This window comes from Pongo abelii, chromosome 12 (assembly GCF_028885655.2).
Source record: "Pongo abelii isolate AG06213 chromosome 12, NHGRI_mPonAbe1-v2.0_pri, whole genome shotgun sequence".
NCBI classification, from domain to species: Eukaryota; Metazoa; Chordata; class Mammalia; order Primates; family Hominidae; genus Pongo; species Pongo abelii.
Genome location: NC_071997.2, coordinates 72,151,446 through 72,164,071, shown reverse-complemented (window position 1 = coordinate 72,164,071; position 12,626 = coordinate 72,151,446). Strand labels below are relative to the sequence as shown.

Sequence of the window (12,626 nt, the reverse complement as noted above, 5' to 3'; positions counted from 1 at the left end):
CTGTGTCATGCCAGGATTCCAGGGTCATACAAAGCAATATCTTTCATATGGTCCCTCCAAATTTTGATCTACTCTGGTTATTACATTATCCAAAAGACACAGGAATCATCATATCATCTTTGGGCATAGGAGTCTTCACAGATGATCCCAGTGACCAAAGTGCATTCTTGGGTACAAGAGACATTTTACCCATTCCTTAGGCCTTGTCCCTGCCTAAGGAAAAGGTAAAGGTATGGACAAAGTCCCACCCTTTAGAACCTGTTTCTGATCCAAGATCACCTCCCAGTATGTCTCGCCCAAGGCTTCTGCCTATTTTTCCCATCTTACCATGCTCTCACCCCCAAGGAATAATCCCATCAAGTTGCTAGAGCTTTCAGAAAGGGAGGTTAGGGGCAGACAATTTCTGCTTTGTCTTTACAGTATGAAGCTGGGTGTCTTCCTGGAATGGGAGAAGGTAACAGAATAATAACAGAACACAAATTAATAGCTCTATAAATTATCCTGCCATAGATGAATAGATAAATGGACAGATTACACTGATGGAAGATAGATAGATAGATAGATAGATAGATAGATAGATAGATAGATATAGAGTATTAGTCAGGATTCTTTAGAGAAAGAGAACCAACAGGATGTGTATAGAGAGATATAAAGAGGCTTATTTTAAGGAATTGGTTCACACAATTGTGGTAAGTCCAAAATCTTCAGGGTGGATCAGCAGGCTAGAGACCCAAGGAAGAGCTTCCATTTGCATATAAAGGTGGTCTGCTAGCAGAATTCCTTCTTCTTCCAGGAAGGTCTTTGTTCTATTAAGGCCTTCAACTAATTGGATGAGGCCCACCTACATTATAAAGAGTAATCTGCTTTATGCAAAGTCACAGATTTAAATGTTAATCTCATCCAAAAACCATCTTCACAGAAATATCTAGAATAATGTTTCACCAAAAATCTGTGCACCATGGCCCAGTCGAGTCCACATAAAATTAACCATCACAGATAGGTAGGTAGGTGGAAAGATACATGTTAGATGGATGTGTGGGTGGATAGATGGATGGATAGATGATGATTGATAGATAGATAGAATAGATAGATAGATAGACAATATAGCTACAGAAATACATGAGAGACAGAGATAGAGATGATAGAGACATGGTTTCTAGAAAGATTCATTCCCACACTGAATACTCTGGGGGAGAATTGGGAATATATTTCTTAATTGTTCAAATTTTTTATAGTGAAAATGTACTGATAAATTATTTGCTCTGTGTGTGTGTGTGTGTGTGTGTGCCGTATGTTTAAAGAACAAGGATTCTGGAGGGAAGAAAGGGAAAAAAATGCTATTTATTCCTTCAAACCGCTGGCAAAGGAGCTCTGTTGTCCTCTGCGCCTTTGTAAAAGGAGGTTAGTGTTACAGTCACCTATCAGATGCTAGGCACGTGCTAGGCACCGGGTGTGGGGAAGTGAACAAAAGGGAAGAGCTAAACTCCTGGAACATACATTCATATTGTTTAATGCTAAAACAGCTCCATGAGGTAGATAGCAATGCCTCATTTTTGTAGATGAGAACACTTTCATAGATGAGGTGTTGTTAAGAAAACATCCTTAGCCCACACATTTTCCCCCAGAGCCTTAGTCTCTTGGTCCCCAAATCTCATGCTCTGCTTAGGACAAACACTGGACTCTCTCTGCAAAGGGCATCTGTGTCTCTTAGAAATTAGCACAACAAGCATGTTGCAGCTTTTTCAAAGAGACTTCAATTTTCCTCCTGCAGCCCAGATAAACTTTCCACTGCCTGTGGACCCTGGCCGTGGCTGGCAGCCGGCTCCAACACAGGCGTGCCAAACACAAATAAAGTTCGAAGGACAAACTCAGCCAGAAAGCATCAGACCTTTCCATCCAGCATCCAGACTTATTATTTCTTATTATTTCTCAAGAGCATCCACTGCTCTTTTAAAAACAAGGGCCCTATTTTGTGAGCTGCTCAATGGTCTATTTTAAACTCATGGCTGTGTTTGTTTACGTTCAATCCTAGGCCTTGGCCTTTGCAATAAATCGCCACTGGCATCGTGCAAAAAGCTAGTGGAGACTGCCATATCACTGTTTCCAGCCTTCTCACTTCAAGAAAGGGGTGGAAATCGAATATTTGCAATTGTCCAAATTCTGAGAGGGCTCTAGAGAGGAAAAACAGTGCCAAGCTGACAGGTCTAAGAATTTCTGGGGCAGGAGTGAGTAGTATCTAGGGGTTGAAATGGAAAAGAGTGAATTCTCCTACACTGAGGGAAATAATCAACGTGTTCATATATTCAGCAAATACTCATTGAGCACCCACTGTGTGCCAGGCACTGTTCTAATCACTTGAACACAGCAATGAACAAAACAAAGAAGCTGCCCATAGGGAACTTACATTCTAGTGAGGGAAAGCAGACAATAAACAATAATTAATAATGTTATATATTATGTTTGTAATAGATTAAAAATAATAATAATTAATACATTAGAGAAACTTCAGATGTTTCTCATAGAAGTTCAAGACTTTTCCTAAAGAGAAGGCCAGATCCTAATGTGACATGGGCCAATCATTTCAGAATTGTGACAGCTGAACTGTGAGCACTGTTGGTGTGATTTTTGTCACCTCTTCAACCCTCCTCATCAATTTGGCCCATATGTCTGCTCACCAAGGCGGGGCTCCAGCATAACAGGGAAGGAGGCCAGACTGATTCTCCATGACCTCCAGACCTCCCCCCACAGCACGCCCTCCCTTTCCTGGAGACAAGAAGGCTTCAATCTCCACACTGACACCAGCAAGACCTTCCCTCTTCTGCCCTCCAACCCCTCAGGTCAGAGAGAAAACAAGTTGATACAAACACAATTTAACACTGAATGGGCTCTGGTTTGCACCCCACAAGTATTTTCTTTTTTTTTTCTCTTACTATTTTTAATCGACACATAATAATTGAACATATTTATGGGGTACAGTGTGATATTTCTATGCTAGACATACATAATATGTAATGATCGAATCAGGGTAATTGGCATATCTATCACCTCAATCATTTGTCATTTAATTATTTGATTTGTGTTGGTAACATTCAAAATCTGCTTTTCTAGCCATTTGAAAATACATAATAAGTTGTCCATTATTGTCACCCAACAGTGCTCTAAAACACTACAACTTATTCCTAATATCTAGGTATAATTTTGTTTCTGTTAACCAACTTCTGGCTGGTCCCCCTGCCCCACTCACCCTTTCCAGCCTCTAGTAACCACTATACTACTCCATACTTCTATGAGATTAACTTTTTAAGCTTCTGCACAAAAGTGAAAACATGCAATATTTCTCTTTGTGTGCCTGGCTTATTTTACTTAGCATAATGTCCTCCAAGCTTATCCTCATTGCCATGAATGACAAAATTTTGTTATTTTTATGGCTAAATACTATTCCACTGTGAGTATATAAAATATTTTCTTTATCCATTCATCTTTTATGGACACTTGGGTTGATTCTATGTCTTGGCTACTGTGAATAGTGCTGCAATAAACACGAGAGTGCAGATATCTCATCAATATACTAATATCCTTTCTTTTTGGTATATATTTAGCAGTGGGATTGCTGGATCATACGGTAGTTCTATGTTTAGCTTTTTGAGGAACCCCATACTGTTTTCCATAATGGCTGTACTAATTTACATTCCTACCAACAGTGTTCCCCTTTCTCCACATTCTTGCCAGCACTTGTTATTTTTTGTCTTTTTGATAATAACCATTCTAACTAGAATGAGATGATTTCCCATTGTGGTTTTGATTTGCATTTCCCTGATGATTAGTGATACTGAGCATTTTTATATGCCTGTTGACCATCTGTATGTTTTCTTTTAAGAGATGTCTATTCTGCTCATTTGCTCATTTTCTAATCAGATTATTTGGTTTTTGCTGTTGAGTTGTTTGAGATCCTTGTATATTCTGAATATTAATCCCTTATTGGATGAATAGTTTGAAAATATTTTCTCCCATTCTGTGAATTGTCTTTTCACTCTGTTGATTGCTTCCTTTGCTGTGCAGAAATTTTTAGTTTAAAATAATCCCACGTGTCTATATTTGGTCTTGTTGCCTGTGCTTTTGAGGTCTTCTCCATAAAATCTTTGCGCAAATCAATATCCTAAACTGTTTCCCATGTATGTTTTCTTCTACTAGTTTTATAGTTTTGGGTCGTATATGTAAGTATTGAATCCATTTTGAGTTGATTTTTATATCTGGTGAGACATAGGGGTCTTGTTTTATTCTTCTACATGTGGATATCCAGTTTCCTAGCATCATTTATTGAAGAGACTGTCCTTTCCTCAATGAATGTTCTTGGTGCCTTTGCTGAAAATCAGTTGACTATAAATATGTGGATTTATTTCTGGGTTCTCTAATCTATTCCAATGGTCTATATGTTTGTTTTTATGCCAGTACTATGCCATTTTGGTTACTATAGCTTTGTAGGATATTTTGAAGTCAGGTAGTATGATGCCTCCAGCTTTGTTCTTTTTGCTCAGGATTGTTTTGGCTATTTGGGGTCTTTTGTGGTTTTATATAAATTTTAGGATTTTTTTCTGTGAAGAATATTCTTAAAATTTTGATAGAAATTGCATTGAATCTGTAGGTTGCTTTTTGTGGTATGATCATTTTCACAATATTAATTCTTCCAATCCATGAACATGGAATGTCTTTCTGTTTTTGTATATCTTCCTCAGTTTTTCATCTATGTTTTACAGTTTTTCTTGCAGAGATCTTTCACCTCCTTGGTTAAGTTTATTCCTAGATATTTTTGTAGCCTACTATAAATTTCTGCTAGCTCACGGTTGGAATATAGAAATGCTACTGATTGCTGTCTGTTGATTTTATATCCTGCAACTTTACTGAATTCATTTATCAGTACTAAGTATTTTGGTGGAGCTTTTAGGGTTTTCTGTATATAAGATCACATCATCAGCAAACAAGGACAAAGTATTTGCTTTTTAAATGACAACTCCCCTCTCCTTTTCCTCGCAGGTACAATGCCTAACCAAAAGCCTATCCTTGATGAAGAAATTTCAGACTCTCTGAAACCTAAATAAGCAAGCTAGTTTTAGACCAAGAGGCCTTCTGGGTACTTTCTTGGAATCATATAAATCTTTATCTCTGCCCCCCAAGTCTGCCGTTCACTCTCTCCTTGCATCCTTCACTTGCCAAATTTCAGAAACAATTCTTTTTTTTTTTTCCTAGGGACCAGTAGTTACTATATAAAATCACATCAGAAAACCTGCATATTTGAGCAAGACATTTGTTAAGAAGGCCTTTGAGTGCCCTTTGGGAGAGGGGATCCAGTACAGATTGATCCCATGGTCTATATAGAGAGACACACACTGCAGTGATGTTTTTGACAAGACCCATGGTTGATTTGCCAGTTCATTAATGAATGAACCTAGAATTGCACATTACTTTAGCTTGAGAGAAAGCATATGATTACGGCATTTGTGGTGTAAAATGCTATAATTAAAGATGCAAAACACAGTTTATTACACACCCATTTTCAGTGCTTGGAACTTTCTGAAACAGTCTCCTTTTTAGAAGCACTGTTTGCAGGTAATAAGCCTCAGGAGGTTTTCTTCCACCCAGGGCATACAAAAGATGTAAAAGAGCAGGGCTGGGGCGAAGAAAGGGGCTTCCAAATTGTTATAATGAAAGAAGAAAATGAGGCCTACCTTGTCCAGTGAAAAAGTGAAAGAAGGATGCCCATCTCTCTCAGAATTGAGCCCCAAATAGCTGGATCTCAAGGGTTAGGACAAATTGCTGTTTTGCATTCAGAAGGTGGCATTTGGAAATTATATCATAGATCTGAAATACTGCATTTCAACAGTAGATCATTGTAATATAGAGTCTGTCCTCTTATACTAAGTTCACAGCGGTTTCTTCTGAGCCATTAAAAAATAAATAACTGTAATCATAACAAAGACAAAAACACCATCATAGATGTATAGCATACATTCCCTGCCAACAGCACCAAGAAAATTGCCTGGCTGCACCTGACACCTCTGAGTTAGAGCAGGTAAAAGAAATGGTCCTGATTTTCCAGGCGGGGAAAGGAAGGTAATGAGGCACAGAGAGGTTAGGCGAGCTACCCAGGGAGAGGCAGGTCAGCAGCCAAATCAGGACAAAAACCAGCATTCCTGATTCCCTATTCAGTGCTCATACTCCTCAGACTGCACTGTCTCAGAAATGTCAAACACATTATGCGGGAATATTGGAAGTCTGTGTTGAGGCAGAAAATACTTGATTTCCAGTTAATAAAATTATCAGTACATACACCACATAAAAATGCCCTCCCTAGCAGACTGCACACCTCAGAGAAGACCCTGGGAGCCCAGGCACCCCCAAGCAGCACACCCCTGTAAACGCTGGTTAATAGCAAAGCTGTGAGATGTTGCTCCCCCAGCCTACCCGCCCCTTCAGGACACATGATTAATTGTAAACCTGGAAGAACATCCACATACGCAGAGTGGAGGGAGTAGGGACAGTCACACTGGAAGCTCCTACCTAAGTAGTAACTTTTTTGCCCTTTTCTTGATCCAAAAAATATAAATGTGTGGAGGATGTTAGACAGAGAATTTCTCATCTTAGCTGCAAATGCACATGCAGACAATAAGACTGCAAATTCCAACCAAGCCAGGCTAGGAACACCTCACTATAAACATCCAGGCCCTTTGGCCCTTCTCGGGAAGGCATTCTAAAAGATACTTGGATCTGGGCCACGTGTGTACAAATTGTTTGCATACATGTACACACACTGTGCAGAGTATAATTTTCTGTAACTTTTTATGAAGATATGTGCTACACTGAACAACTACGATAAACTGATTTCATAAAATTATAAAATGATCTTTACATATTCCTTAGAAGATCATTAGTCAACATCTGTGGTTTGAGCTGGTCTGGAAAAGCATCTTTTCAGACCTCCAAAGAGAGATGTGCTAGAACCCTCCTCAGTCACCTCTAGGAAAGCTTAACAACTTTGTCACTAGAAAGTTCTTCCTTAAGCTTACACCCATTAAACTGTGGTTTAAACCAGCTCGCTCTATCCTATCAGAATCAGTATCACATTTGCTTTCTTTTGGCAAATTCCAATTTTTCTTTTCAGTACTGGTAGTAACCAAGGACTTCTTGGTAATAAGAAGACAGCATGCAGACTTATGTGAAAACAAATAGAAATCATGAATGAGGATCTTTTACTACAATCTAGACTTAATGTTTCTAGCTGAAGTTGAGAGCAAGAGTGTAAGTTACCCAGTCTATACCTGAATTGACTGAGAAAACTTTGGTTATTTCTACCTAACATGACCAGTTTAAACTTTAATAGTAGTCGTGGAGTTTTGGTCATTCTATCATAGCACAGATTACCATTTCTGGTGTAAACGTGGGTAAAACTGAAAACCCTAAAGTTGAAGATTCAATTAACTTTGCTAAGGCCACTAAAATGATCAGTGTGTCCCTCATATGTCCTTGTCAGAGGGAATGCCAGATCTTGGCTTTTGATCCTAGCATAAACACTAATTTGCTGTGCAACCCTGGTAAAATAACTTGATCTCTCTGAACTTCCACTCTTTTTCACTTTTGAACGAGGGTAGCAGAATAGATTATCTCAAAGGGGACTAAGATGTCTAAGAGTCTGTCTAATAATGTTATGATGATGATGAATTGAGACAAAGCTTGTGAACTGCTTAGCTCAATGTCTGGTACACAGTAAGCACTCAATAAATGTTCACTGTCATTATCAGCTTGTTATTATATATGCACACTCTGGGCTCACCAACTTGAAACAGAACTTTCAGTCCTATTCCATTGTCCTGTAAGGACGTTACCCTTGAGCTCCAAGATCAAGCAATAGGTAAGTTCACAATAGTTGTAGAAAACTGTATCTTTAACCATAAGTCTGTGAAACTTCAGAATCGTGGGAGTGGCATACAATAAAGCATAAAAAGGCCCCATGAAGTCATTAATTTAGTCTGTTCCTTTGTAACTGGGCAACAATGACTCAAATCAGACCAGTTCTGTGTCTTCATTACTTGATCGCTAAGTGTGTCAAAGACCTACCCTGGGTTCTGCCTAAATACTACTGTATGTGGTTTATGTCATTCCTTATGACCACCTGACACTTTCCTTCTCCTGTGCACGTAGGAAGACCATATGTCCCCATCCGCCTTGCAGTTGGGTTAGGGCCATGTGGCTTAGTTCTGGCCATTAGAGTTTAGCGGTGGTGATATACCCATTTTCAGACCTAATCCTTAAGAGCATCCATGAGACATTCCATCCCTCTTTTTCCCTTAGTTGCAACTGTGGAAGCCACATGCGGAAACAACGAAGTAATAAGATGGAAGCTACTTGGATCCCACACAGTAGACAGCTACCTTGAAACATTGCCCAACCCACACCGAACTTGACAAAAGCAAGAAATAAAGCTTCACAGTATCATGCCACAGGTGTGTCAGGGTTCGCTTCTGCAGTGTAACTTATATCCTAATTAGTAAGAAATCCGGCTCTTCAACATGTTAAGGGAATGGACATTAATTAAGTGCCTACAGTGTTTGTTAAACTGTGATGCAACCCATTCCTTGGTCATAAAATCAATGTAGTGGGTTGCAATCACCATATCCAATGAAAAAACACAATATAATAGAAACTATCAGGGAGCATTTTTAGACTATAGGTTAAAATTGTTTTATGAAATGTTTGTTTTCATTTTACAAGTGCACGTACGTAGTTGTTTGTGCCAGCTCATGATGTAAACTGTATTTCTTACTGTGGTTCATGATCAAAAATTTGAGAGTCTCTCAGAGCAATTTTATAAGGTTGGTATTATCTCCATTTCATAGCTAAGGGCACCACCATTCAGAAAGGACTAAGTGATTTTTCAAAGTCACACAGGTACTAAATTGTGGCACTGGCATTTAAGCCAAGCTCATGTGCTGGTCTTCATCACAGCTGGTGCAACCAGCAGCCTCTGGCCCAAAGCCACACCAGCCAGCTTCCTCCTGGGTCTCCTGAACATGCAGCCTCCAACTTTACCTGGCCCTTTGCACATCTTTAGAAGCCATTTGTGAGCATTTCAATAGCTTCTATTTGCAAATATTTTAAACTGGTAGCATTTTAAAACTCATGCCTAGCTATAAAATAGATGAGTTTATATTTGATTTCTCCCAAGTGGTACCTTGAATACCACGGAAGGAAAACCCAGGTTACTTAGGAGAAATGTTGGCTGATGCCAGGCCAATGATAGCAAAAGGAGGTCTGATATTTATAAATCACAAGCATAAGACAGAAAAAAGAGAAACCATCCATTCTTATAAGGCAGATGAGGTAAAACAGAAAAACTTGAACTCTCACAAGGCCTATCCGTTCCACTCATTCTCATTGATTCCTTAAGTGCATCTGTGGACAATTCTAAACTAAAACATGGATGCTGCATATCGTGAAAGTCCATTTTAAATATTCCTAGGAGCTTTGTCCCCTTTAAATATCAATCCATGTGCTTGTCAGCTTGGCTTCTAGGAAGTTCAGGCCTTGATTCTTTTGGGGAATGTAAACATTTTGCTGCCCAATTTGGAAGCTGGAAGCACCATTCTCAGTCTCATTCTTGGACATAAGGCAGGGCGCCATGGCCACCCGACAGGAGAAGTTCGGGGTCATTTTTTCAGGTTTCACTTAGCATAGGCAAGAGACATGGTAATGTCAAGTTCATCTTTAACCCTTAGTAAAAGGGCCAGAATTCAAAATGAGCTCAGGAAGGTCATTCAAGTCTTGGCTGGCAGCTTCCCACGGGGCTGAGTCATGCTTAGAAGGTGGTGTGGTGCAAGATCTCTAGCCTTTTGGCTGGTAGAGGAGCTTCCTGCACGCAGGGAACCAGGCCCAATGCCCACAGGTCAGACAGGTAACAAAATGAACAGGATTCTAAGAACACTTCTCACTCACTTTAAGTAGGGTCTATTCTATTCCAGCACAGCCAACCCAGGATAGCTGCCAGAGACAAACCTTTTAGCTTGCCTCGAGGTCCCCCAAAGAGCCACAGTCATAAAAGGCTAGCAAGAATGACTTTGTAACCCCCACACCCTGTCTGGGCAGCTCCACCCTCGGTCTGACATAGCAAACATACGTGGACACATCATGACTCCCAGCTCCTTTCGGCTGACAGAGTGGTCCTGGAGGCAGGATCTTTCACGTTAAACACTTCCAGCTCAAATATTCCATCAGAAACGTGTGGGCCCCATCTGGGCTCACATGTGCTGGCATGGCCTCGCCCACACCCCTCCTTATCTACCCCCAAGACATTAACAGTCTGATGTTCCCGCTCTTCATCCCTGTCTCTTTGGGAAGGGAAGACGTTACTCACTAACCTAACGAATGTATTTAAAAATTGCAGCTGACTGCCATAGTAAATTCATGTCATGTTTTTTATGATAGATAATATTTCAGAGACACAGTCCTGAATGGAACCAAAAAAAAAAGGGGGTCTCTTTAGAAAAACAATTTCTGTTTGGAAACTCAGCTGCCCAGCTTTCAGCTGTTACTTCTACAGAAAAAACACATTCTGAATTGCGGCAGGCAGGCGACAAAGCCAGCAAGGGACTGGTACATAGAAGGACTTTTTGTGTAACTTATACCTAATGTGGGAAACTCCAGTCATGGTGCCCCACCTTTAAATCTCATTAAGCCCCTTCTAGGTATCAAAGGTGGGCCAGTCGTGCCATTTCCTGAGTCCTGTCAAGCACGGTTACAGGAAATTGACAAAAGAGCTTCCATTAGCCTAGCCAAAATTCACGTGGCCCTATTATTAAGATGCTGCCAAGTTTGATCACCCTCTTAATCTATCAAGACTCCAAAAGGATAATCTCTTAAAAGCCTCCCCCTTTCCCACCCTTCCAACCCCCAAGTCTTTTTCTTTGTGGCTTAAATCAAGGTAAGTTGATTTTGCACAAAGTTTGGAGGAAAAACATGCTGGTAGTTGGTAGCTGACAGGAAACAAACACGAGACTTTTCTACCTGGAAACTGTTCCCTTTGATTCAAGACTGAATGTCACCACTTTGTGAAAAAAGAAGATGATTTAAAAAATGCTGCCTCCCTTTTTTTCTTTTTTTAACTTTTTTTTTTTTTCCAACCAAGAGTCTTCTCACAGTACCTGGCACTCAAAAACTCCCATTAGGCACACCAGAAGAATACTCAAAGGGATTACGTGCTGTTTGCTGGTTTTGTTTTATAAGCCAGAGGCCATTCAAAGAAAATAGAGCCTCCCATCCAGGTGTCCCTGCCTGGCAAAATAATGGAGGCAGATTGATGTGATCTGGAGGTAAAGGACATTAACATCCTCAGACCCCTGGTAGGCACACTGCCAGCCTGGCTCTGAAGAGGCCTTGAAGAGCAGAGCAAGACTCACTTGCACCCCTGGACATCTCCCGACGAGGGCTTTTATTTTGGGACCAGCCTATAGGCAGGTGCTCCTCCCCCTCATAACAGAATGGGCATGCAAGACAGACTGCCTGCATTATTGATTTAAGACGGCCAGCTGACAATACACTGCGCCTCCTTTTATTTATTTCCAGAAGGTACACCTTTCTCCAAACTGAGTTGTCTTTGATTTAAAAGCAGGGGTGTCTTCCCCCACATGCCCCCCTCAGCAAAGAAACTGAATCCATCTCAACACAGCTGCTCAAAGGCTGGCTGGTGGCTGTTACCTACTGAGGAGAGCTTTTGTGCTACCCAAGGGAAGATAAGGACCGCACTGTGCAAATAATTTTTGATCATCCCTGTTTAAATATGCTGTGTGTCAATCAGAGAAGTTTGAAGAACATTATAATTACAAAATATATTCCTGCTCTATAATCAGTATTGTTTGTTATAATGGACTTAGCAGTGATAACAATTTCAATATGTAATTCATGGAACTTACAAACACCTATTTTACATGTATGTTCAGGAAACATGCTGGGAAGAAGGAGAACAAATCAAAGGGAACTGCACTGGTCAACGGCCTGTCTGATGCAGGGTTGTCCTCTTGTGATGGCGACAGTGACGATACGATGGTAATAAACTGTCCCCACCTTGCAGACATTGTGTGGCCAGAACTCCTTGCCCCGGAACACTGGGTCAGAACACATTAGGTTCATTAAATAATTGACCATTGCCTCAATTTTACTTTCACTTTGTGTGGGATTTTGCAGGACTCAGCCTAAGTCAGGCAGGCTCCCACAGTCACCTTCAAGTTGTGCGTATGTGTGTGTGTGTTTTGTTTTTGTTTTTGTTTTTTTGAGACGGAGTCTTGCTCTGTCACCCAGGCTGGAGTGCAGTGGGGTGATCTTGTCTCACTGCAGCCTCCACCTTCCGGGTTCCAGTGATTCTCCTGCCTCAGCCTCCCGGGTAGCTGGGATTACAGGCAAGTGCCACCACCCCCAGCTAATTTTTGTATTTTTAGTAGAGACAAGGTTTTGCCATTTTGGCCTGGCTGGTCTTGAACTCCTGACCTCGGTGATCTGCCCATCTCGGCCTCCCAAAGTGCTAGGATTACAGGTGTGAGCCACTGCGCGCCCAGGTGTGCGTGTTCTTAAGAGGCCAGGAAAAG

General features: G+C 40.8%; 1 long non-coding RNA gene across 1 annotated transcript in view; it reads left to right on the top strand.

Annotated features, from left to right (window-relative positions):
* Window positions 1-12,195, top strand: part of LOC129057590 (uncharacterized) — a 49,462-nt gene extending 37,267 nt beyond the window's left edge. Inside the window, exons 3-4 of the long non-coding RNA XR_008522228.1 lie at window positions 8,344-8,495; window positions 11,985-12,195. This is a non-coding gene — a long non-coding RNA (uncharacterized LOC129057590). The remainder of the gene's footprint in view (window positions 1-8,343; window positions 8,496-11,984) is intronic.
* Window positions 12,196-12,626: the final 431 nt, after the last annotated feature.